Genomic DNA, 26352 nt, shown 5'->3' on the forward strand with positions numbered 1-26352 from the left:
TGGCCCATGGAGGAAAAATGTGGAGGATGTGAAAAGCGATAATCTTTTCTAGCCTGAAGCGTTGAAAAAGGTGCCTTCTGCTGGTGTGTTTTTCGGCTGTGTGTAGTGGCGGTGTAGTGAGGCGCGGCACCTTTGGGCGGTTGGTGTGCGGGCTTTCCTTTTCTCCTGCCGACAACGCGGCTCGTTTTGCTCCTGCACCCGGGTTTCCGGCCTGGATGTGGGGGTGGAGCCAAGACGGGCGTGTGATGAGACACTAGCGAGCGAGGGAACAGACCTGTTTGACGGCGGGATTGGAGCTCCAGGTCCCTCGAGCTCGAACGATCTGCAGGTCTTTTTGATCCTGGACCCCTGCTCGGCACGAGCTGCTTGGGAGCTCGGCAGGGTCCGAAAGGCGTTGATGGAGCGGACAGGCAACGGAGGCACCCATAAACTGAGGCTGTGTAAGGCAGTTACAAAATCTAGCACTAAGGCAAAAGGTGACGCCTTGAAGCAGGTCAATGCAGGTAAATGTGTTAAAGCACAGGGCGAAGGGGGGGCCAAAGAGAAAGTAGGTACAGGAGGTGAAGGAGTTAGAACTGGGGCTGTAGTTGATGTTAAAGGGGTTTCAAGTGCATCTCGAGCAAAGGAAGGGGGTGCAGATGGGACCCTAAGCACATTTGGGCCCCACTTAGTTCAACAAGTGGAAGTAGCAGTGGGAGCGGAAATGGAGCAATATCAATACCACCTGAGGAGCGGGCTAAGTAAAAGCTGCATGAAGGGCGGGCAGGGCTCTCTAAATTCAAATAGCGGAACAAAACGTTCCCTTCCATCAAAACAAGGGGGCTCGGTCACAGGAGAGTGGGTAACACCAAAGAAAAAGAGGAAATCCAAGGTGAATTGAGAGGCTCAAGCATTAAATCTTAAGATTACCCCCTCTCTGAGAGCTTTCTTCAAGGTAGCCCCTAAAACACTGCTATTAAAGAACCCCATTGTAGGCCTCCCCAAGATTAGCTTGCAAAGAGAGGCAGAATAGGTTTCAGGTCTTGGCAGGGCTCTCGGACTCTTTGGAATCTCAGTATTCCATCTCTGGAAGAATGGAGGCTCAACCTGCACAACTTCATTCACAAGCCCAATTGCAGGCAGCGACTCCAGAGATATTGTTTGAACCTTCCAATGGAGCTTCTAAGGAGGGGGGGCCACCTATGTGTGATTGATAGAGTTCAAGCTGAAAATTATTCTCTATTACAAGTACAGCCTCTACCACAAGCCCAGGAGCAATCAGTTGCGGAGTTGATATATATATTGACAGCCGTGGTTAGAAATAGGTTAGAAAAATCTGAATTAAATCAGAAAGAAATCCGGTCTGTCTGCGAGAATTTAGGGGAAAAGCTAGGTGATGTGCGGAAAGAACTTCCCAGTTGGAGATTGGGATGAAAGATTTGGTATCTCAGGTGGCGGTTAACACTAAGGAGATTAGTGACCTCAGGCGTAATGAACAACAATTGAAGGACAGAATAGAATCAATGGAATTCAACCAAAGAAGATGTAATCTTCGGTTGCTTAAGGTCCCAGAAGGAGCCGAAGGAGAGGACATAAAGAAATGTGTGATACATCTAATCAAGGAAGGGTTACAGGTAAAATGTGTAGGAAAGTAGGGTCTGCTTCCTATGGTTACCCCCACTTTTTGCTGTGTTTCACTGTTTTTTTTACTTTAGTCTGGCTGTGGCCCTGCTAATCAGGACCACAGCCTAGCTATTTTCTCTCTAAATGGATACCATGTACTTTAGGTACATACCAGATTGGTTACTGAGTTACCTTGTGAGCCCCTAGTATATGGTACCTTAGGTACCAAGGGCATAGGTACCCCAGAGGCCTACCAGGGGCTTAAGCATGTATTATGCCACCCCTGGGAAGCCTTCCAAAATTACACCACAGGTCTGCACTTGCAGCCTAGGTAAGGTGGTGTAAGCACCCCTTACTGAGTTATAGTATACCTATAACTACCTATACATATAGACACATATCAACCTATAGGTCACTCCTATGGCAGGCCTTGACAATCCTGAAGGCAGATTGCTTGGTTTTGTGTGAAAGGGTGCCCTAGCAAGAGCTCAGCCCCTCTGCAGCTTTCGAAAATCCTTCCTTATAGCAGTTCTATGATATAGCTATACCATAGACTCTAAAGTGCATTATAATCCTTGTGGTTAATGCTAACTTTGATTTGGCTTTATCAAAACATGTCGTTTTTGGTGTCAAACACTTTGGAATACTACCACCCCCCACCAGTTCTGGCGGTGGGTTTAGCATTCCACCCTACTAGAGGGAGAAGACATGTACACACTGGTATACCCGGTTAAAGTTTAAAAGAGCCTCAGCATCACAAAATGGATGCTGCTGCCACAGTCACAAGTCTGACCTCCTGCTACTGGATGAAACTCCGGCAGGGGAGGCCTGGACAATAGGTTTCCTGTCCAGGGAGGTGCCAGCACCTACCCAGACAGGCTTTAGTGTATTGGGGCAGGGTGGGTTGCATTCAGTGAATGCTTTTCAGACACTGCCTGGGGCACACAAGGTGCTCCATGCATTTCCCAGTTCAAACCGGTTCTGGGGCACTCAGCCCCAGCTCTGGCGCGAAACTGGACAAAGGGGAAGGGGTGTAACCACCCCCAACCCAGGTCCTCCCATAGGTGGGACCTTAGAATTAGTCCATCCCCTAAACTTAGTATAGGAACCCAGTCCCTAGGACTTTAGATTACCCTGGACGAAACTCTGAAGATGAAATCTTGGACCTTTGACATTCCATATCGACTGGAAGACGGAAGAAATCTCCCTTGGGGTCAAGGAGTGACCCCCTGTTCAAACAGGCACCTAGGAGCATCTTGCCGGTCTGTAATTTCGAGGCTCCCACCGGATCCCGAAGTATCTGCGTCACGGGACACAGACTTCCAGACATCTCTGAGGCCGACACAAGATCCCAGCAAAACTTAGACCTGCAGCCATCATGAGAGACGTGGGACTGGAACTCCTGGACATCCTGCAATTTTGCAACTGCACCTTCTTCCCGAACTTTCCCAAAGCTGTACATTGGGCTATTTGTTACCCTTGTCCCAAGCACCTTTTGCACCGAAGCTGAGAGGCCAGCACTCCACGTGTCCTGTGAGTCCCCTTTCTTCACCGCAGCTTGAGGCTCCTTCACGATCTCTAGTCCATTGGCTAGTGGGTCCCCACGAAGGGTAATCCTTTGTTTCTTGGCCTTTCCTGGTTGCTCCAGACGTGTCCTGACTCCCCTCCAAAGGGTGAATAGGCAATCTTGTCTACTTGCTTGGGTTGCTGTTGCAAAGGCTTGTTGGGTCCAATCTGGATTCTGAGGCTGCAGCACTTGACATCCTTTGTGGGACAGCTTGAATCCAGCTCCTGGTCATCGCTGACATTTCCTGGACCTCGTGGCTGATGAGTCAAGCTTCACCTACTTCACTTGAAAGCACCCGACATCGGCTGGCATCTTCCTGTCGCCATCCTGGTCATTGGCTAGTTACCCAGACTCTGTCCCCTCTGCTTTCAGGTTCTTCAGATCTCCGCTCCACCCTTGGATCCACCAGGACACTTTTCCTCTGATTGCCTGCAGCACTTCTTCGCAGCTCTCCATTGGAATCAACGACGAAACTCGACACCAAAAGACACCTATGCACCCGGTTACACTGGGTGAGGTAACACGAGTACTCCGGTGCTTCCGTGGGAATTGACTCTGGAAGTGTCTAAGTCACCGTAGCTCTTTATGGGGCAGGTGTTTGGGGTCACTTTCAGGGTAATACACTGCAACAAACCGAAAACTTGTTTCTAAAACGTCTGCTTTGTGTCCTTTCATCTGCCTCTACGGAATTGACACATCGTGAGGTGGGCATTAAATATATTTCAGATCTGGCTTCTACACAACCTCTCCTATTATGGAAATCTATATGGTCAAAAGAGGAGACATTGTTTACTCAATCTATAATACAGGACTGCCTCAAAATGGAGAACTGCTTAAGAATACCCTGGCTTAATTATATTATTTATTGGTTTAAATTTTTATTCAATTGTGATATCCGACTGGATCCTGGGTGTAGTGCCTCCGTTGCTTGAGCTGAGATAAAACTAACCTTGCTAGCCAACAAAATAGAGGCCTGTTCCCGTGTTACTAAGAATCAACCAACTCTCCTCTTTTATCTGCAACTGGATCTCAAACAGGGTTTCCAAACTTACCTATCAGTCGTGACAAGAGCCTCGCATCGATTTGTGCTGACACATTTAAGATTGGGCATTGTACACCATCTTGTTAATTTTCCAGTTATGAAACAGTGTTCTGCTCACGCATGCCCATGTGATGGAGTTTCTCGACAAAGCTGCTGCCATATGCTATTATTCTGTATATTTTATTCTCATCTTAGGAAATTTTATTTAAAACCATTCTTTTTACACTATAATATAAGATCTACTACAGATGCCATGAATTTGCTCTTCAGATTGGATGACCCACGATTGTGTTTTTATTTAGCTCCATTTCTTCTGAAATCTATTAGTATTAGGAAATCTATGATCATTGACACTTGACTGTATGTTTTAAGGATATCATGTAATTATATGCATTTGCACTTTTGAATTAGGACAACATATGTCCTAGTAAAGGCTTGGGCCCTCATGTGAAATATGCACTTGCACTTTTGTATCTGAACCATTATGTTTACGAACTTCGATGTATTTGCACTTTCAATCCCACTGTTTCATCTTCTTTGATTTTATCGTTGATTGTTTCATGACTGTATTGCTTATATGGTGATCTATTTAACCGAATAAAAGCTTTTAATCGACAATCGACTCTCGAAGTGTCTAAGTCTAAAAGGGTTCAATCGTAGTTCACCTCGAAGTGCCCTTAATCTTTAAAATTGTAACTTGTATTTCCTCCATAGAAGTCAATAGGTGATCCGCAGCTATGTTTAAACACTGCACGCGTCCCCCGTGGGCCTCCTGTGTCTCTACCTTGGGTGGTTCCTGGTTGCCCCCACGGTTCTACATTCCCTAGGCCTAGCTTCTATTCCTCACGTGGTTCTTATACCACTATTTTAGTATATGGTTTGTGAGACCCCTAGGGCAAAACGTATACTGTGCAATTAACAGTGTGCTATTTAAAGTCCTTGTATTGTACTTTTGCCTCTAGCCTCATAAAGAGAATAGAGGGGTTGTTTTAGAATAAATACATATATATTTGATATATACCTTGTGTGGTGGGCTTTCATTTGATCATTCAAGAGATTATAGACTGGTAAAACAAGCTGCTTTACATTCCTTCAATACTTAGCCTGAAGGCTGCTCTCCACACCTACCACTAGGATAGCCTCCTATAAAGGTTGTTTTAAACCTACCATCAATAAGGGTTGTTTGGACTGGTGTAAGGTGCCCACGAGAATAGTGGACATCATATGCCAGGCCAACTTCTCACAAAATGGACAAAAGAAGAACTAAGTATGGATATACAGAGGGTCCATAGCTATCCATATAGAAAGAATCTCAATAAAGCCAAACCAAGACAAATATTGGCAAATTTCCATACCACAATTTCAAAGAAGACATCCTTGTCAAGGCATTAAAACAAAGATCTCTGATAGTGGATGGTATTAATTTTGAGATCAGGTCAGATATCTCAAAATTAACGGCTACCAAGCAATGGGAACTAGGAAATTTGATTGACTCTTTCGAAAGTTTGGGAGCCACAGCTCATTTGAAATTTCCGGCCAGCCTACGAGTAATGTACAATAATAGGATGCAGACTTTTCATAGGGTTGAGGAGGCAGAAGAGTTTCTGAGATCAATGTCAGGAGCTGGATTATGAATGGGGTAACTTTTATTAATTTGTAAGCTACATAGTGTTGTTAATGTTGAGTTAAAGGTCCTTAGTGGCTTATTACTATTTTATGATGGTTATAAGCGGATTATTGAGTCCTTTGTAATCAGGGCCTCCTCAGGCCTAGGCCATTAGGAAGGAAGAGGAGGGTTTCCCTAAGGGTGGGATCATGGGGAAATAAATGAAGTCCTCTCTATACACCGAAACTCAGGTAGTAGTACAGTCAAAAGAACAAAAAAAAAGTAAAGAAATTACAGCAAAGCAGAAACCATTGATAGAGTTTCTATCATGGAATGTAAATGGATTAAGGGGGAGTCACAGGCGTGAGAGGATTTTACAATATCTAAAAGATTCTTCAGCCCAAGTCATCTTACTTCAAGAAACACATCTTACGGGTGATGAGATGAGAGAGTTCTTTAAGAGTAGGAGATGGGTACAGAACATTGTATGTACAGAGCAGCAACTCTCTATAAGGAGGGTGGCAATCCTGATTAAAATCAATCCTCAGTTGGTGGTTATTGAAAGCAGGGTGGATAGGGCTGGAAGGTGGGTAATTGTAAAAGTTAAATACTATGATCAATTATATACGGTAGTGGGCTACTATGGGCCTAAAATTGATGACCCCTCGCCTTTTAGTAATTTACTCTCTATATTGCTGGATTTCCCTGATCCCGTCATATTGGCAGGCGACTTTAATGTGGTTCTTGATGGCAACCTTGACCATTCCACCAAAAGTAGGATTATAATGCACAGCAAGTCAAGAGCACTGATAAAAAATACAATAAAGAACCTTGGGTGGTACGATATATGGAGAGAGAAGAAGGGAGCTCTAAAGAGTTTTGCGTTTAATAATAAGAAATATGGGCACCAATCCAGAAAATACATGTTTTTAGTGGATCAAAATATAAAAGACCAGGTTTGTAATGTAAATCATGTGGGTGCACATTTGTCTGACCACTCTGCGATAACGTTGACTTTGGCAGCGGCACAACGGAGATGGACCATGGATCGTTCCATAATGTCTGACGATGAGGTGATAAACAAACTTGGCCTAGAATCCCAGGAATTCTTTTATATTAATTTGGGCAGTGCCTCGATAAGGATTGTCTGGTACACATACAAGGCCTTCTTGAGGGTAGGATTACATCAATATAGCTGTATAAAAATAAACAGCGGAAGGTGGAAATTCTAAGCATAGAAAACAAAATTCAGAGTTTGGAACATAAAGTACAATGTAATGAAGTAGAATATGAGGAGGGACAATCATTGATTCAAACTCTTAAGATGGATCTGTTGGTGGTAGTAGAAAGACAGCTGCAAGAACGGCGGCAAGCCAGCAAGCTGGCCCATTTTAACTATGGGGAAGGTTGTGGCAAGTTACTTGCCTGGAAGATAAAGAGTGATCAGGGCAGGAGTTTTATAAAAGAACTCATCTATGGTAATGCTGAATGTCCAACTACAACAGGGGCTAGTATAGAGGATACATTATTAAAATATTATGAGGAAGTATATAAAGAAAACCTATGCACGACAGGGAAGGGGGTTCTAGACTGGCTAGAACAAGAACTACCTCATAAAGTATCTGCACCCGAAAAGGTTGCTATTATTAACACAATAACAGAGAAGAAATAGAAAATGCCATTAAATCATTGAAATCCAGTAAGGCAGTGGATCCTGATGGTCAACCTACGGAAGTTTTTAAGTAACTAAGTAAATACTTGATGCCAGCAATTAGTGAGTTATTTACAGATATTTTTGAAAATGGAGAAGAGATCCCTCCCTCATGGACTGATGCCATTGTGACTTTGATCCTTAAACCCTATAAAAAACCAGATTGCTGCGATTCATACAGACCGATTTCCTTGCTAAACTCGGATTATAAGATCTATTCCAAGATATTAGCAGATATAGTGAATGGGGTGGTGGGAGCACTCCTTCATGAAGATCAAAAAGGGTTTGTGCGTGGAAGGAGTATTAAGGATTTAACTTATAGCCTCTAGGCGCCATTGATTTAGCCTCTGAGGATAAGGAGCCATTAGCGGTCATCACAGTTGACGCGACCAAAGCGTTCGATCGAGTACATTGGTCTTACCTACATGAAGTATTGAGATTATCTAATTTGTGAGGAAACTTTTGTAGGGCAATAAAGCAGATATATAAAAACCTCACGGCAAAAATATTAATAAACGGGAGGTTATCTGAAAAATTCAACATCTTCAGAGGGACGAGACAGGGGTGTCCACTGTCCCCACTGCTTTTTAATCTTTATATCGAACCCGTGGCAGAGAAAATGCGGTGCAAAAAAACGATGGATTTGGGCCCAGATCTTTTGACTGGGGGAGTGTGTGACATTGATCCACATTCAGTCCATCACTTGTTGTTTTTTGCAATTGCCGCCCTAAGTGCGCTGGGGATGCCCAGACGTGGGTCCCAGGCACTCCACACCACTTGGAGTCAAGCTAGCCGGGCTGAAGAGAGGTGTTACCTCGAAACCGGTCCGGTCCTCGGATGCTTGATTCCGGTCTGGGAAAGATATGGCAGTTGTAGTTCGGACTGGACTGTTCCCATGGGGCAACAGGGTCAGAGCTGATTTGCATAAAGCCATTATCTGACCCAGGGTGGTGTGGAGTGCAAAAAAACGATGGATTTGGGCCCAGATCTTTTGACTGGGGGAGTGTGTGACATTGATCCACATTCAGTCCATCACTTGTTGTTTTTTGCAATTGCCGCCCTAAGTGCGCTGGGGATGCCCAGACGTGGGTCCCAGGCACTCCACACCACTTGGAGTCAAGCTAGCTGGGCTGAAGAGAGGTGTTACCTCGAAACCGGTCCGGTCCTCGGATGCTTGATTCCGGTCTGGGAAAGATATGGCTGTTGTAGTTCGGACTGGACTGTTCCCATGGGGCAACAGGGTCAGAGCTGATTTGCATAAAGCCATTATCTGACCCAGGGTGGTGTGGAGTGCAAAAAAACGATGAATTTGGGCCCAGATCTTTTGACTGGGGGAGTGTGTGACATTGATCCACATTCAGTCCATCACTTGTTGTTTTTTGCAATTGCCGCCCTAAGTGCGCTGGGGATGCCCAGACGTGGGTCCCAGGCACTCCACACCACTTGGAGTCAAGCTAGCCGGGCTGAAGAGAGGTGTTACCTCGAAACCGGTCCGGTCCTCGGATGCTTGATTCCGGTCTGGGAAAGATATGGCTGTTGTAGTTCGGACTGGACTGTTCCCATGGGGCAACAGGGTCAGAGCTGATTAGCATAAAGCCATTATCTGACCCAGGGTGGTGTGGAGTGCAAAAAAACGATGGATTTGGGCCCAGATCTTTTGACTGGGGGAGTGTGTGACATTGATCCACATTCAGTCCATCACTTGTTGTTTTTTGCAATTGCCGCCCTAAGTGCGCTGGGGATGCCCAGACGTGGGTCCCAGGCACTCCACACCACTTGGAGTCAAGCTAGCCGGGCTGAAGAGAGGTGTTACCTCGAAACCGGTCCGGTCCTCGGATGCTTGATTCCGGTCTGGGAAAGATATGGCTGTTGTAGTTCGGACTGGACTGTTCCCATGGGGCAACAGGGTCAGAGCTGATTTGCATAAAGCCATTATCTGACCCAGGGTGGTGTGGAGTGCAAAAAAACGATGGATTTGGGCCCAGATCTTTTGACTGGGGGAGTGTGTGACATTGATCCACATTCAGTCCATCACTTGTTGTTTTTTGCAATTGCCGCCCTAAGTGCGCTGGGGATGCCCAGACGTGGGTCCCAGGCACTCCACACCACTTGGAGTCAAGCTAGCCGGGCTGAAGAGAGGTGTTACCTCGAAACCGGTCCGGTCCTCGGATGCTTGATTCCGGTCTGGGAAAGATATGGCTGTTGTAGTTCGGACTGGACTGTTCCCATGGGGCAACAGGGTCAGAGCTGATTTGCATAAAGCCATTATCTGACCCAGGGTGGTGTGGAGTGCAAAAAAACGATGGATTTGGGCCCAGATCTTTTGACTGGGGGAGTGTGTGACATTGATCCACATTCAGTCCATCACTTGTTGTTTTTTGCAATTGCCGCCCTAAGTGCGCTGGGGATGCCCAGACGTGGGTCCCAGGCACTCCACACCACTTGGAGTCAAGCTAGCCGGGCTGAAGAGAGGTGTTACCTCGAAACCGGTCCGGTCCTCGGATGCTTGATTCCGGTCTGGGAAAAATATGGTTGTTGTAGTTCGGACTGGACTGTTCCCATGGGGCAACAGGGTCAGAGCTGATTTGCATAAAGCCATTATCTGACCCAGGGTGGTGTGGAGTGCAAAAAAACGATGGATTTGGGCCCAGATCTTTTGACTGGGGGAGTGTGTGACATTGATCCACATTCAGTCCATCACTTGTTGTTGTTTGCAATTGCCGCCCTAAGTGCGCTGGGGATGTCCAGACGTGGGTCCCAGGCACTCCACACCACTTGGAGTCAAGCTAGCCGGGCTGAAGAGAGGTGTTACCTCGAAACCGGTCCGGTCCTCGGATGCTTGATTCCGGTCTGGGAAAGATATGGCTGTTGTAGTTCGGACTGGACTGTTCCCATGGGGCAACAGGGTCAGAGCTGATTTGCATAGAGCCATTATCTGACCCAGGGTGGTGTGGAGTGCAAAAAAACGATGGATTTGGGCCCAGATCTTTTGACTGGGGGAGTGTGTGACATTGATCCACATTCAGTCCATCACTTGTTGTTTTTTGCAATTGCCGCCCTAAGTGCGCTGGGGATGCCCAGACGTGGGTCCCAGGCACTCCACACCACTTGGAGTCAAGCTAGCCGGGCTGAAGAGAGGTGTTACCTCGAAACCGGTCCGGTCCTCGGATGCTTGATTCCGGTCTGGGAAAGATATGGCTGTTGTAGTTCGGACTGGACTGTTCCCATGGGGCAACAGGGTCAGAGCTGATTTGCATAAAGCCATTATCTGACCCAGGGTGGTGTGGAGTGCAAAAAAACGATGGATTTGGGCCCAGATCTTTTGACTGGGGGAGTGTGTGACATTGATCCACATTCAGTCCATCACTTGTTGTTTTTTGCAATTGCCGCCCTAAGTGCGCTGGGGATGCCCAGACGTGGGTCCCAGGCACTCCACACCACTTGGAGTCAAGCTAGCCGGGCTGAAGAGAGGTGTTACCTCGAAACCGGTCCGGTCCTCGGATGCTTGATTCCGGTCTGGGAAAGATATGGCTGTTGTAGTTCGGACTGGACTGTTCCCATGGGGCAACAGGGTCAGAGCTGATTTGCAGAAAGCCATTATCTGACCCAGGGTGGTGTGGAGTGCAAAAAAACGATGGATTTGGGCCCAGATCTTTTGACTGGGGGAGTGTGTGACATTGATCCACATTCAGTCCATCACTTGTTGTTTTTTGCAATTGCCGCCCTAAGTGCGCTGGGGATGCCCAGACGTGGGTCCCAGGCACTCCACACCACTTGGAGTCAAGCTAGCCGGGCTGAAGAGAGGTGTTACCTCGAAACCGGTTCGGTCCTCGGATGCTTGATTCCGGTCTGGGAAAGATATGGCTGTTGTAGTTCGGACTGGACTGTTCCCATGGGGCAACAGGGTCAGAGCTGATTTGCATAAAGCCATTATCTGACCCAGGGTGGTGTGGAGTGCAAAAAAACGATGGATTTGGGCCCAGATCTTTTGACTGGGGGAGTGTGTGACATTGATCCACATTCAGTCCATCACTTGTTGTTTTTTGCAATTGCCGCCCTAAGTGCGCTGGGGATGCCCAGACGTGGGTCCCAGGCACTCCACACCACTTGGAGTCAAGCTAGCCGGGCTGAAGAGAGGTGTTACCTCGAAACCGGTCCGGTCCTCGGATGCTTGATTCCGGTCTGGGAAAGATATGGCTGTTGTAGTTCGGACTGGACTGTTCCCATGGGGCAACAGGGTCAGAGCTGATTTGCATAAAGCCATTATCTGACCCAGGGTGGTGTGGAGTGCAAAAAAACGATGGATTTGGGCCCAGATCTTTTGACTGGGGGAGTGTGTGACATTGATCCACATTCAGTCCATCACTTGTTGTTTTTTGCAATTGCTGCCCTAAGTGCGCTGGGGATGCCCAGACGTGGGCCCCAGGCACTCCACACCACTTGGAGTCAAGCTAGCCGGGCTGAAGAGAGGTGTTACCTCGAAACCGGTCCGGTCCTCGGATGCTTGATTCCGGTCTGGGAAAGATATGGCTGTTGTAGTTCGGACTGGACTGTTCCCATGGGGCAACAGGGTCAGAGCTGATTTGCATAAAGCCATTATCTGACCCAGGGTGGTGTGGAGTGCAAAAAAACGATGGATTTGGGCCCAGATCTTTTGACTGGGGGAGTGTGTGACATTGATCCACATTCAGTCCATCACTTGTTGTTTTTTGCAATTGCCGCCCTAAGTGCGCAGGGGATGCCCAGACGTGGGTCCCAGGCACTCCACACCACTTGGAGTCAAGCTAGCCGGGCTGAAGAGAGGTGTTACCTCGAAACCGGTCCGGTCCTCGGATGCTTGATTCCGGTCTGGGAAAGATATGGTTGTTGTAGTTCGGACTGGACTGTTCCCATGGGGCAACAGGGTCAGAGCTGATTTGCATAAAGCCATTATCTGACCCAGGGTGGTGTGGAGTGCAAAAAAACGATGGATTTGGGCCCAGATCTTTTGACTGGGGGAGTGTGTGACATTGATCCACATTCAGTCCATCACTTGTTGTTTTTTGCAATTGCCGCCCTAAGTGCGCTGGGGATGCCCAGACGTGGGTCCCAGGCACTCCACACCACTTGGAGTCAAGCTAGCCGGGCTGAAGAGAGGTGTTACCTCGAAACCGGTCCGGTCCTCGGATGCTTGATTCCGGTCTGGGAAAGATATGGCTGTTGTAGTTCGGACTGGACTGTTCCCATGGGGCAACAGGGTCAGAGCTGATTTGCATAAAGCCATTATCTGACCCAGGGTGGTGTGGAGTGCAAAAAAACGATGGATTTGGGCCCAGATCTTTTGACTGGGGGAGTGTGTGACATTGATCCACATTCAGTCCATCACTTGTTGTTTTTTGCAATTGCCGCCCTAAGTGAGCTGGGGATGCCCAGACGTGGGTCCCAGGCACTCCACACCACTTGGAGTCAAGCTAGCCGGGCTGAAGAGAGGTGTTACCTCGAAACCGGTCCGGTCCTCGGATGCTTGATTCCGGTCTGGGAAAGATATGGCTGTTGTAGTTCGGACTGGACTGTTCCCATGGGGCAACAGGGTCAGAGCTGATTTGCATAAAGCCATTATCTGACCCAGGGTGGTGTGGAGTGCAAAAAAACGATGGATTTGGGCCCAGATCTTTTGACTGGGGGAGTGTGTGACATTGATCCACATTCAGTCCATCACTTGTTGTTTTTTGCAATTGCCGCCCTAAGTGCGCTGGGGATGCCCAGACGTGGGTCCCAGGCACTCCACACCACTTGGAGTCAAGCTAGCCGGGCTGAAGAGAGGTGTTACCTCGAAACCGGTCCGGTCCTCGGATGCTTGATTCCGGTCTGGGAAAGATATGGCTGTTGTAGTTCGGACTGGACTGTTCCCATGGGGCAACAGGGTCAGAGCTGATTTGCATAAAGCCATTATCTGACCCAGGGTGGTGTGGAGTGCAAAAAAACGATGGATTTGGGCCCAGATCTTTTGACTGGGGGAGTGTGTGACATTGATCCACATTCAGTCCATCACTTGTTGTTTTTTGCAATTGCCGCCCTAAGTGCGCTGGGGATGCCCAGACGTGGGTCCCAGGCACTCCACACCACTTGGAGTCAAGCTAGCCGGGCTGAAGAGAGGTGTTACCTCGAAACCGGTCCGGTCCTCGGATGCTTGATTCCGGTCTGGGAAAGATATGGCTGTTGTAGTTCGGACTGGACTGTTCCCATGGGGCAACAGGGTCAGAGCTGATTTACATAAAGCCATTATCTGACCCAGGGTGGTGTGGAGTGCAAAAAAACGATGGATTTGGGCCCAGATCTTTTGACTGGGGGAGTGTGTGACATTGATCCACATTCAGTCCATCACTTGTTGTTTTTTGCAATTGCCGCCCTAAGTGCGCTGGGGATGCCCAGACGTGGGTCCCAGGCACTCCACACCACTTGGAGTCAAGCTAGCCGGGCTGAAGAGAGGTGTTACCTCGAAACCGGTCCGGTCCTCGGATGCTTGATTCCGGTCTGGGAAAGATATGGCTGTTGTAGTTCGGACTGGACTGTTCCCATGGGGCAACAGGGTCAGAGCTGATTTGCATAAAGCCATTATCTGACCCAGGGTGGTGTGGAGTGCAAAAAAACGATGGATTTGGGCCCAGATCTTTTGACTGGGGGAGTGTGTGACATTGATCCACATTCAGTCCATCACTTGTTGTTTTTTGCAATTGCCGCCCTAAGTGCGCTGGGGATGTCCAGACGTGGGTCCCAGGCACTCCACACCACTTGGAGCCAAGCTAGCCGGGCTGAAGAGAGGTGTTACCTCGAAACCGGTCCGGTCCTCGGATGCTTGATTCCGGTCTGGGAAAGATATGGCTGTTGTAGTTCGGACTGGACTGTTCCCATGGGGCAACAGGGTCAGAGCTGATTTGCATAAAGCCATTATCTGACCCAGGGTGGTGTGGAGTGCAAAAAAACGATGGATTTGGGCCCAGATCTTTTGACTGGGGGAGTGTGTGACATTGATCCACATTCAGTCCATCACTTGTTGTTTTTTGCAATTGCCGCCCTAAGTGCGCTGGGGATGCCCAGACGTGGGTCCCAGGCACTCCACACCACTTGGAGTCAAGCTAGCCGGGCTGAAGAGAGGTGTTACCTCGAAACCGGTCCGGTCCTCGGATGCTTGATTCCGGTCTGGGAAAGATATGGCTGTTGTAGTTCGGACTGGACTGTTCCCATGGGGCAACAGGGTCAGAGCTGATTTGCATAAAGCCATTATCTGACCCAGGGTGGTGTGGAGTGCAAAAAAACGATGGATTTGGGCCCAGATCTTTTGACTGGGGGAGTGTGTGACATTGATCCACATTCAGTCCATCACTTGTTGTTTTTTGCAATTGCCGCCCTAAGTGCGCTGGGGATGCCCAGACGTGGGTCCCAGGCACTCCACACCACTTGGAGTCAAGCTAGCCGGGCTGAAGAGAGGTGTTACCTCGAAACCGGTCCGGTCCTCGGATGCTTGATTCCGGTCTGGGAAAGATATGGCTGTTGTAGTTCGGACTGGACTGTTCCCATGGGGCAACAGGGTCAGAGCTGATTTGCATAAAGCCATTATCTGACCCAGGGTGGTGTGGAGTGCAAAAAAACGATGGATTTGGGCCCAGATCTTTTGACTGGGGGAGTGTGTGACATTGATCCACATTCAGTCCATCACTTGTTGTTTTTTGCAATTGCCGCCCTAAGTGCGCTGGGGATGCCCAGACGTGGGTCCCAGGCACTCCACACCACTTGGAGTCAAGCTAGCCGGGCTGAAGAGAGGTGTTACCTCGAAACCGGTCCGGTCCTCGGATGCTTGATTCCGGTCTGGGAAAGATATGGCTGTTGTAGTTCGGACTGGACTGTTCCCATGGGGCAACAGGGTCAGAGCTGATTTGCATAAAGCCATTATCTGACCCAGGGTGGTGTGGAGTGCAAAAAAACGATGGATTTGGGCCCAGATCTTTTGACTGGGGGAGTGTGTGACATTGATCCACATTCAGTCCATCACTTGTTGTTTTTTGCAATTGCCGCCCTAAGTGCGCTGGGGATGCCCAGACGTGGGTCCCAGGCACTCCACACCACTTGGAGTCAAGCTAGCCGGGCTGAAGAGAGGTGTTACCTCGAAACCGGTCCGGTCCTCGGATGCTTGATTCCGGTCTGGGAAAGATATGGCTGTTGTAGTTCGGACTGGACTGTTCCCATGGGGCAACAGGGTCAGAGCTGATTTGCATAAAGCCATTATCTGACCCAGGGTGGTGTGGAGTGCAAAAAAACGATGGATTTAGGCCCAGATCTTTTGACTGGGGGAGTGTGTGACATTGATCCACATTCAGTCCATCACTTGTTGTTTTTTGCAATTGCCGCCCTAAGTGCGCTGGGGATGCCCAGACGTGGGTCCCAGGCACTCCACACCACTTGGAGTCAAGCTAGCCGGGCTGAAGAGAGGTGTTACCTCGAAACCGGTCCGGTCCTCGGATGCTTGATTCCGGTCTGGGAAAGATATGGCTGTTGTAGTTCGGACTGGACTGTTCCCATGGGGCAACAGGGTCAGAGCTGATTTGCATAAAGCCATTATCTGACCCAGGGTGGTGTGGAGTGCAAAAAAACGATGGATTTGGGCCCAGATCTTTTGACTGGGGGAGTGTGTGACATTGATCCACATTCAGTCCATCACTTGTTGTTTTTTGCAATTGCCGCCCTAAGTGCGCTGGGGATGCCCAGACGTGGGTCCCAGGCACTCCACACCACTTGGAGTCAAGCTAGCCGGGCTGAAGAGAGGTGTTACCTCGAAACCGGTCCGGTCCTCGGATGCTTGATTCCGGTCTGGGAAAGATATGGCTGTTGTAGTTCGGACTGGACTGTTCCCATGGGGCAACAGGGTCAGAGCTGATTTGCATAAAGCCATTATCTGACCCAGGGTGGTGTGGAGTGCAAAAAAACGATGGATTTGGGCCCAGATCTTTTGACTGGGGGAGTGTGTGACATTGATCCACATTCAGTCCATCACTTGTTGTTTTTTGCAATTGCCGCCCTAAGTGCGCTGGGGATGCCCAGACGTGGGTCCCAGGCACTCCACACCACTTGGAGTCAAGCTAGCCGGGCTGAAGAGAGGTGTTACCTCGAAACCGGTCCGGTCCTCGGATGCTTGATTCCGGTCTGGGAAAGATATGGTTGTTGTAGTTCGGACTGGACTGTTCCCATGGGGCAACAGGGTCAGAGCTGATTTGCATAAAGCCATTATCTGACCCAGGGTGGTGTGGAGTGCAAAAAAACGATGGATTTGGGCCCAGATCTTTTGACTGGGGGAGTGTGTGACATTGATCCACATTCAGTCCATCACTTGTTGTTTTTTGCAATTGCCGCCCTAAGTGCGCTGGGGATGCCCAGACGTGGGTCCCAGGCACTCCACACCACTTGGAGTCAAGCTAGCCGGGCTGAAGAGAGGTGTTACCTCGAAACCGGTCCGGTCCTCGGATGCTTGATTCCGGTCTGGGAAAGATATGGCTGTTGTAGTTCGGACTGGACTGTTCCCATGGGGCAACAGGGTCAGAGCTGATTTGCATAAAGCCATTATCTGACCCAGGGTGGTGTGGAGTGCAAAAAAACGATGGATTTGGGCCCAGATCTTTTGACTGGGGGAGTGTGTGACATTGATCCACATTCAGTCCATCACTTGTTGTTTTTTGCAATTGCCGCCCTAAGTGCGCTGGGGATGCCCAGACGTGGGTCCCAGGCACTCCACACCACTTGGAGTCAAGCTAGCCGGGCTGAAGAGAGGTGTTACCTCGAAACCGGTCCGGTCCTCGGATGCTTGATTCCGGTCTGGGAAAGATATGGCTGTTGTAGTTCGGACTGGACTGTTCCCATGGGGCAACAGGGTCAGAGCTGATTTGCATAAAGCCATTATCTGACCCAGGGTGGTGTGAAGTGCAAAAAAACGATGGATTTGGGCCCAGATCTTTTGACTGGGGGAGTGTGTGACATTGATCCACATTCAGTCCATCACTTGTTGTTTTTTGCAATTGCCGCCCTAAGTGCGCTGGGGATGCCCAGACGTGGGTCCCAGGCACTCCACACCACTTGGAGTCAAGCTAGCCGGGCTGAAGAGAGGTGTTACCTCGAAACCGGTCCGGTCCTCGGATGCTTGATTCCGGTCTGGGAAAGATATGGCTGTTGTAGTTCGGACTGGACTGTTCCCATGGGGCAACAGGGTCAGAGCTGATTTGCATAAAGCCATTATCTGACCCAGGGTGGTGTGGAGTGCAAAAAAACGATGGATTTGGGCCCAGATCTTTTGACTGGGGGAGTGTGTGACATTGATCCACATTCAGTCCATCACTTGTTGTTTTTTGCAATTGCCGCCCTAAGTGCGCTGGGGATGCCCAGACGTGGGTCCCAGGCACTCCACACCACTTGGAGTCAAGCTAGCCGGGCTGAAGAGAGGTGTTACCTCGAAACCGGTCCGGTCCTCGGATGCTTGATTCCGGTCTGGGAAAGATATGGCTGTTGTAGTTCGGACTGGACTGTTCCCATGGGGCAACAGGGTCAGAGCTGATTTGCATAAAGCCATTATCTGACCCAGGGTGGTGTGGAGTGCAAAAAAACGATGGATTTGGGCCCAGATCTTTTGACTGGGGGAGTGTGTGACATTGATCCACATTCAGTCCATCACTTGTTGTTTTTTGCAATTGCCGCCCTAAGTGCGCTGGGGATGCCCAGACGTGGGTCCCAGGCACTCCACACCACTTGGAGTCAAGCTAGCCGGGCTGAAGAGAGGTGTTACCTCGAAACCGGTCCGGTCCTCGGATGCTTGATTCCGGTCTGGGAAAGATATGGCTGTTGTAGTTCGGACTGGACTGTTCCCATGGGGCAACAGGGTCAGAGCTGATTTGCATAAAGCCATTATCTGACCCAGGGTGGTGTGGAGTGCAAAAAAACGATGGATTTGGGCCCAGATCTTTTGACTGGGGGAGTGTGTGACATTGATCCACATTCAGTCCATCACTTGTTGTTTTTTGCAATTGCCGCCCTACGTGCGCTGGGGATGCCCAGACGTGGGTCCCAGGCACTCCACACCACTTGGAGTCAAGCTAGCCGGGCTGAAGAGAGGTGTTACCTCGAAACCGGTCCGGTCCTCGGATGCTTGATTCCGGTCTGGGAAAGATATGGCTGTTGTAGTTCGGACTGGACTGTTCCCATGGGGCAACAGGGTCAGAGCTGATTTGCATAAAGCCATTATCTGACCCAGGGTGGTGTGGAGTGCAAAAAAACGATGGATTTGGGCCCAGATCTTTTGACTGGGGGAGTGTGTGACATTGATCCACATTCAGTCCATCACTTGTTGTTTTTTGCAATTGCCGCCCTAAGTGCGCTGGGGATGCCCAGACGTGGGTCCCAGGCACTCCACACCACTTGGAGTCAAGCTAGCCGGGCTGAAGAGAGGTGTTACCTCGAAACCGGTCCGGTCCTCGGATGCTTGATTCCGGTCTGGGAAAGATATGGCTGTTGTAGTTCGGACTGGACTGTTCCCATGGGGCAACAGGGTCAGAGCTGATTTGCATAAAGCCATTATCTGACCCAGGGTGGTGTGGAGTGCAAAAAAACGATGGATTTGGGCCCAGATCTTTTGACTGGGGGAGTGTGTGACATTGATCCACATTCAGTCCATCACTTGTTGTTTTTTGCAATTGCCGCCCTAAGTGCGCTGGGGATGCCCAGACGTGGGTCCCAGGCACTCCACACCACTTGGAGTCAAGCTAGCCGGGCTGAAGAGAGGTGTTACCTCGAAACCGGTCCGGTCCTCGGATGCTTGATTCCGGTCTGGGAAAGATATGGCTGTTGTAGTTCGGACTGGACTGTTCCCATGGGGCAACAGGGTCAGAGCTGATTTGCATAAAGCCATTATCTGACCCAGGGTGGTGTGGAGTGCAAAAAAACGATGGATTTGGGCCCAGATCTTTTGACTGGGGGAGTGTGTGACATTGATCCACATTCAGTCCATCACTTGTTGTTTTTTGCAATTGCCGCCCTAAGTGCGCTGGGGATGCCCAGACGTGGGTCCCAGGCACTCCACACCACTTGGAGTCAAGCTAGCCGGGCTGAAGAGAGGTGTTACCTCGAAACCGGTCCGGTCCTCGGATGCTTGATTCCGGTCTGGGAAAGATATGGCTGTTGTAGTTCGGACTGGACTGTTCCCATGGGGCAACAGGGTCAGAGCTGATTTGCATAAAGCCATTATCTGACCCAGGGTGGTGTGGAGTGCAAAAAAACGATGGATTTGGGCCCAGATCTTTTGACTGGGGGAGTGTGTGACATTGATCCACATTCAGTCCATCACTTGTTGTTTTTTGCAATTGCCGCCCTACGTGCGCTGGGGATGCCCAGACGTGGGTCCCAGGCACTCCACACCACTTGGAGTCAAGCTAGCCGGGCTGAAGAGAGGTGTTACCTCGAAACCGGTCCGGTCCTCGGATGCTTGATTCCGGTCTGGGAAAGATATGGCTGTTGTAGTTCGGACTGGACTGTTCCCATGGGGCAACAGGATCAGAGCTGATTTGCATAAAGCCATTATCTGACCCAGGGTGGTGTGGAGTGCAAAAAAACGATGGATTTGGGCCCAGATCTTTTGACTGGGGGAGTGTGTGACATTGATCCACATTCAGTCCATCACTTGTTGTTTTTTGCAATTGCCGCCCTAAGTGCGCTGGGGATGCCCAGACGTGGGTCCCAGGCACTCCACACCACTTGGAGTCAAGCTAGCCGGGCTGAAGAGAGGTGTTACCTCGAAACCGGTCCGGTCCTCGGATGCTTGATTCCGGTCTGGGAAAGATATGGCTGTTGTAGTTCGGACTGGACTGTTCCCATGGGGCAACAGGGTCAGAGCTGATTTGCATAAAGCCATTATCTGACCCAGGGTGGTGTGGAGTGCAAAAAAACGATGGATTTGGGCCCAGATCTTTTGACTGGGGGAGTGTGTGACATTGATCCACATTCAGTCCATCACTTGTTGTTTTTTGCAATTGCCGCCCTAAGTGCGCTGGGGATGCCCAGACGTGGGTCCCAGGCACTCCACACCACTTGGAGTCAAGCTAGCCGGGCTGAAGAGAGGTGTTACCTCGAAACCGGTCCGGTCCTCGGATGCTTGATTCCGGTCTGGGAAAGATATGGCTGTTGTAGTTCGGACTGGACTGTTCCCATGGGGCAACAGGGTCAGAGCTGATTTGCATAAAGCCATTATATGACCCAGGGTGGTGTGGAGTGCAAAAAAACGATGGATTTGGGCCCAGATCTTTTGACTGGGGGAGTGTGTGACATTGATCCACATTCAGTCCATCACTTGTTGTTTTTTGCAGAGAAAATCAGGAAGCATGAGGAGATACACCCTTTTTGGGCCAGGGGTTGGCAAACAAAGTGGGGTTATATGCTGACTATCTGGTGGCATACACTTCAAACAAATCTCAGTTCAACACTACCAAATGTTTATGAGCTGGCGGCAGGTTTTGGAAAGATCTCAGGATATGAAATCAACCAAGGGAAAACTGTCATAATGGCTTGGAATATCACCACACAAGAGAGTTGTGTTAAAAAGGAAATGCGGTACTTGGGTCTAATTTTCAAAAGATCAATAAGGAAATAGGGAAACTACTGTTGGGGTGGTCTCATCTGCCTTTATCCATCTATGGGAGAGTCAATATCATCAAAATGACTATTCTCTCTAAAATTACTTTCTTATTCCAGAATATTCCAATGGCTTTTAAGGATGAGTGGCTTAAAAAAACACAATCTAAAATATCTAGTTTTATTTGGGCCTCTAAACGGTTGTGTATTTCGTGGAAAAAACTGAGACGACAATATGAGAAAGGGGGCTTAAAGTTGCCAGACCTATCTTATTATGCCTGAGTTTTTCTAATAAAAGGAGGGAAAGAGCTGTTTAAGGGGCCAGATGACTCAGAAATAGGAAACATGAATACAGCAATGTTAAAAAATGTAAAAGGGGGAGAATATGGTTTTATTCATAAATATGGAGACCCGCGCTTTTTGAAAACAACTTGTCTAAAAGCCTTACAGAGCTTTGCAGAAACATGGCCTAAAGTCAGGAGAGAGTTAAAAATCAATTATTACAGTGGGATGGTGCCAATCTTTGACTCTCCTGGATCCCCAGAATTGACAAAGGACTGCATGATGTGTCCATTAAAGAACGCAGGAATCACTACATGAAGTCAGTTGATAACAAACGGTTCCCTAGTACCCCCGGAAGAGAGCCAAACATTGTCTAATGGCCAAATTTCGAGATTTAAGCATCTGCAAATGTTGAGTTGGAGTCTCACTGATGGCCGTGGAGCAGGAGTGCCCAATAAACTGGAAGAAAGTTTGGTAGCCAGGGGTACCCACAATAAAGAGGTGGCGAATGGTTATTGGCTGCTAATGGAGATGGCGGATAGGGACTTTAACTTGCCTATGGAGCTGTGGGAGAAGAGCTTGCCAGGAGAGCAGATCCAAGATTTATGGCAAGTATCTTGTGACATACTATACTCCACAGTCCGACCAGCAAATTTAAGGCGGAACCACCTCTTTTGTCTCCATAGGATTTATTGGACCCCATACAAATTATCTAAACTGGGGAGTGCAACAGCATCTAGATGTCCTAAATGTAACAAGGAGAAAGGTGATGATACTCACATGTTTATGCTCTGTCCGGTGATCCAAGGTTTCTGGCTGGATGTGAGTAATACAATATTCTCTATACTTGGTGAAGCACCCCAGGTAAGCGAATTTCTGGTCTTTTTTGGACTTACAAATAATTATGTATCTTTGTTAAAAAATACAAAGAAATTGATATTTTACTTAATACTACTCGCTCGTAGGGAAATCTGTAAAAATTGGGTAAAGGCTAACCCCCCTAGCAAAATAGAATGGCTGGCTTCAATCAAGTACACTAATATGTTGGATAGAGCACATAAATGTAAGCGAAATGCGTTTTGGCTTCCTTATGAGGAATGGGTACAGTCACTAATCAATGAGTCCAATGATTAGGCCTCTATACCACACTGCTAAATACTCTGGTGTTTGCCGACGGTTGACTGGGCGGAATAGGCACCAATGGTTGAGTATATATGGCAAGGTGTAGAGTGTACCACTCCAGGTCTCTAAAAGATCACTAGAGGGGAAGTGTCCTAGGAAGTAACTCCTGTACACCTGGGCAATGAGGACTTAAAAAAAAAGAGTGTTGGGCTCTTAAATCCCCCTCTGGGAAGTTCAACAATCCTGTTTGATTCCTCTTCTCACTTCCTTATTCCTTCGGTTGCAATTGAGTAATTTATTTCTACTGGGCCTAGGATCTTCCCTTGGAGTGCTCCACACCAGCCACCACACCATCTCGCCCATGCCCCTACCAAATTAAAAAGTCTGTAAGGCTGTCTCAAGACCCTCACTGGATACACGGATGTTGTAAAAGACATAGCTTGGGTAAAAAAAGACACCCTGTCATGCCCATTGCTCACAACCTCCATAGACCAAATGATTCTGCTCCAGGAGTGGAATGCGGAAAGAAACAAGGTAAAAATGCCCCACTGTTGGTGGAGCCATGGCGGGAGTATAGATACCATTGCTGTTGATGGCTCAAGAGTCATTTTCTGCAGTTGCTTTTGAAACAAAATGGTAAATATTTGGCCTGCAATTCCGACTGACAAAGAAAATCTTGTGGAAGAAAACAGAGACCGCTCAAGGGCCCAAGGAAACTGAGCAGTTGGGCTTAACAAGGACACCTGTTGACACATTGTCTGGCCGCAATCAGGCAATTCCATCAGTGCTGTGGCCCGACAAGATCTCTGCAGTACATCCTTGGATCATATAATCAGGGCCGGCCCAAGGCATGTGCAAAGTGTGCACCTGCACAGGGCCGCCAAACCCCAGGGGCCGCCACGACGAGGATCGAATCATACACATATTCGTGGCACTGGCGGCCCCTGGCAGGATTTGGCGGCCTCCGAACCCGGCGGCTTTTAGTTTCAGTTTTTTACTGGCACTGGCGGCCCCTGGCAGGATTTGGCGGCCTCCGAACCCGGCGGCTTTTAGTTTCAGTTTTTTACTGTCACTTCCGCAAGCCCCGTCACCCCCCCCATTCCCCTTTCACTTCCCTGGCCTCCTCTCTGGCTCCGCACCACCGACCTCCTGATTGGGCAGCACGGGCGCCGGGGTGTTACTTAAGATGATTCATGACCAGGCTGAGTTGACTGTCATCACCCGGCGGGCTGGCACAGACAGATGCCGGAAGCCAAGGTGATCTGCGGCGCGGCAGCGCGCGCGCACGCAGACTCTCAACCTAACCTGGCTGCTTCCCGGCGCGTGTGCGTAACTTGTGCTTTTGTCTATTAGTCTCTGGCTCAGCTGCAACATAACAGCATTCTGTGGTGGTCGGTGGTCGTCGTCCGTCCGTCGGATCGAAGTAAGCTGAGAGTGAGCCTGAGCTGAGCAGCGCAGCCTCAGATTAAAGAAGTACTTACTGTACTGTGTACGCTGCGCACCTGTCCTGTGACCTGGCGGGTAAGGGCAGAATGATCATGTTATGTACAAACGTCATGTACTGAAAGATTCATTTCATTGATTATATTTCATTGTCTGGACTGGATTATTTGTTTTTGACATTTGTGGCACTTACTTAATTTATGTACAAGCACGAGTGTGGTGGTGCTCGACGTGCTGCTTGTAAACTAACTACTAGGCAGCCCTTTGCCCAATTTCGCGTCATGGCATGGCAGGCCCGCCCGGCCGACTCATGAGGCCCAAGTACGACCTATTGAAATCACACGGGGAAATAAAGTCAACGGTAATCATAATCATATGCCTTTCATGCCAGTCTCACTTTTAATGTGGTGTGCCTCAATTAACAACAATGGTGTCTCTTGTGGCAAAGTGCCTCTACAAAAGGAGAACGGCAATTGTGAAATGTCTTTCTTAGGCATGAAGGCGAAATGCTTTCCTAGCAGCACTCTACAATTTTATAGATTATAGGATCAACGTATTATTGAATACCGCCTTTAGCACTGAAAACTCATCTGATGGCGTCTGTGCAATGGTGGGACGGTAGTGGGACAGGTGTTGAATTAATGGGATGGGCTTGGGTCCAACAGTCCAGCCAAGTGAAACAAACACATACATAGGTCGGCTAACAATCCAGCAATCACAATTCACTATTTCCTCTAATTTGGCATATAAACATAGGGCAGAAGCCTTTTCTCACACACCCTGCCTTCAGCTACTAGTTGCCCTTGCTATATAAAAATACATATAACATGGCATACTGTGCACGTGCTGTTGCTAGAGCCAACATATTTATCTATGTATACTTCATTTAAACCAAAAGCAAAAATGCTAAGAAAGAAATCCCCTAAAGACGGAAGACGAAATGAACAAGGTGGTCTTCCTAAAGCAGCATATATTCTAAAGAGATACTTTAATTATGAAACACCTTCCTGAGCTCCGCCCCGTCCGGACCCCCTCTTCCGGGGCCCCCACCTACGCTCCCTGCACAGGGCCACCATGAGCCTGGAGCCGGCCCTGATACAATCAAAGTGTGGAGGGGTTGAGACAGGAGGACCAAGATCAACAGTGACAGGTATCAAAGTTTTTAACTGTATATCCTATTCACCCATATGCTGGTGCGTATTATCAGGAACCACAAACAGACAGACATAGCTTTGGGATCCATGCACTAAAGATTGTTCATTGGTGCTGCTCTCGCTGACCTCTCACACCGGCTAAGTATCCTTCGTGCAATGATCTTCTGTGCGTGAACAACTAGCTTTTATCTGGCTCCCTGGGCAAAATCACCAAACTTTGGGACACCAAAAGTTGCAAGGCTCATCTCTAAATGTGGCAGTCCATGACGACACGGTTTTCTGTGTGTCGCGGATAGAGGCAGGGTTGCTGCTGAGATGTGGTCCTGACAACAAGTTGTACCCCTATAGCTATACATCAGCAGCCTCTAATATGGGAATATGAATTGCTTTTTAGGGCAAAGTCTCAAAATAGCTCCCTGGAAAATTCTTGCTTTGTGAGCGACCCCTAGGACAGCCAGCTCCCATCATCAGTGCCTTTTATAGGTCAACAGATGGAGGCGTTCTCGAATGTAGTAGTTGCTGTTAGCAAAATATATGATTTGAAAGTGTTCTTTGCGTATCGAGATAATGGGGTTAATTCTTTTTTTTAAATTAAGAGGACACAACGTTTCCCATGCAAAAAAACTTTTGATAGGTAACTGATTTTATTAGGATTTTCTACCTAATTAGACAATACCAAGAATGCATTAAGCCAGGAAATGAAATTATAGGTCAGGGAGGGCGGGCTTAAGTTTCTCTTATGTCTCTCATGTAAGAAAAAAAAGTTTGGAAATCAATACCATTTTTACTTGCATAAAACGTCTACCAGAGAAAATCTTTAATCAGCCAGGCCCATGGATTTTCTCGAAGTGTGCAGCATATGGCATTAAACTCAGCGTTAGCCAGAATACAGCTTGGAGATGGATCGCGGTGACAGGATGATAAATGGGACTGTGCGTACAAACATTTGTCTTAATACCTGTGTTGGACACATCTGAAAAGGGCGAATAAAGGATGAGCAGAATTTCTGTTGCTGTAGGAAATGGTTAGCCCGCCTTCTACAAAACCTGCTCTGATGTGAAATGGTCCAGACTCTGTCCCTTGGCTTCGTATTAGTAAGCATCATCAATCTTTGAGAAATGTCACGCGAAAGCCTTTTATCTAAGCTTTCCATTTATTTGATGTGTCACACTTTTTAATCTGTGT

General features: G+C 48.4%; 1 protein-coding gene and 1 pseudogene across 2 annotated transcripts in view; both read left to right on the top strand.

Annotated features, from left to right (window-relative positions):
- AOAH (acyloxyacyl hydrolase) overlaps nt 1-26352 on the top strand; it is a 919324-nt gene that overhangs the window by 204205 nt on the left and 688767 nt on the right. The gene's annotated exons all lie outside the window — the stretch shown is intronic.
- LOC144826853 (ribosome biogenesis protein WDR12 pseudogene) lies at nt 1410-25549 on the top strand (annotated as a pseudogene).

This window comes from Lissotriton helveticus, chromosome 4_1 (genome assembly GCF_964261635.1).
Source record: "Lissotriton helveticus chromosome 4_1, aLisHel1.1, whole genome shotgun sequence".
NCBI classification, from domain to species: domain Eukaryota; kingdom Metazoa; phylum Chordata; class Amphibia; order Caudata; family Salamandridae; genus Lissotriton; species Lissotriton helveticus.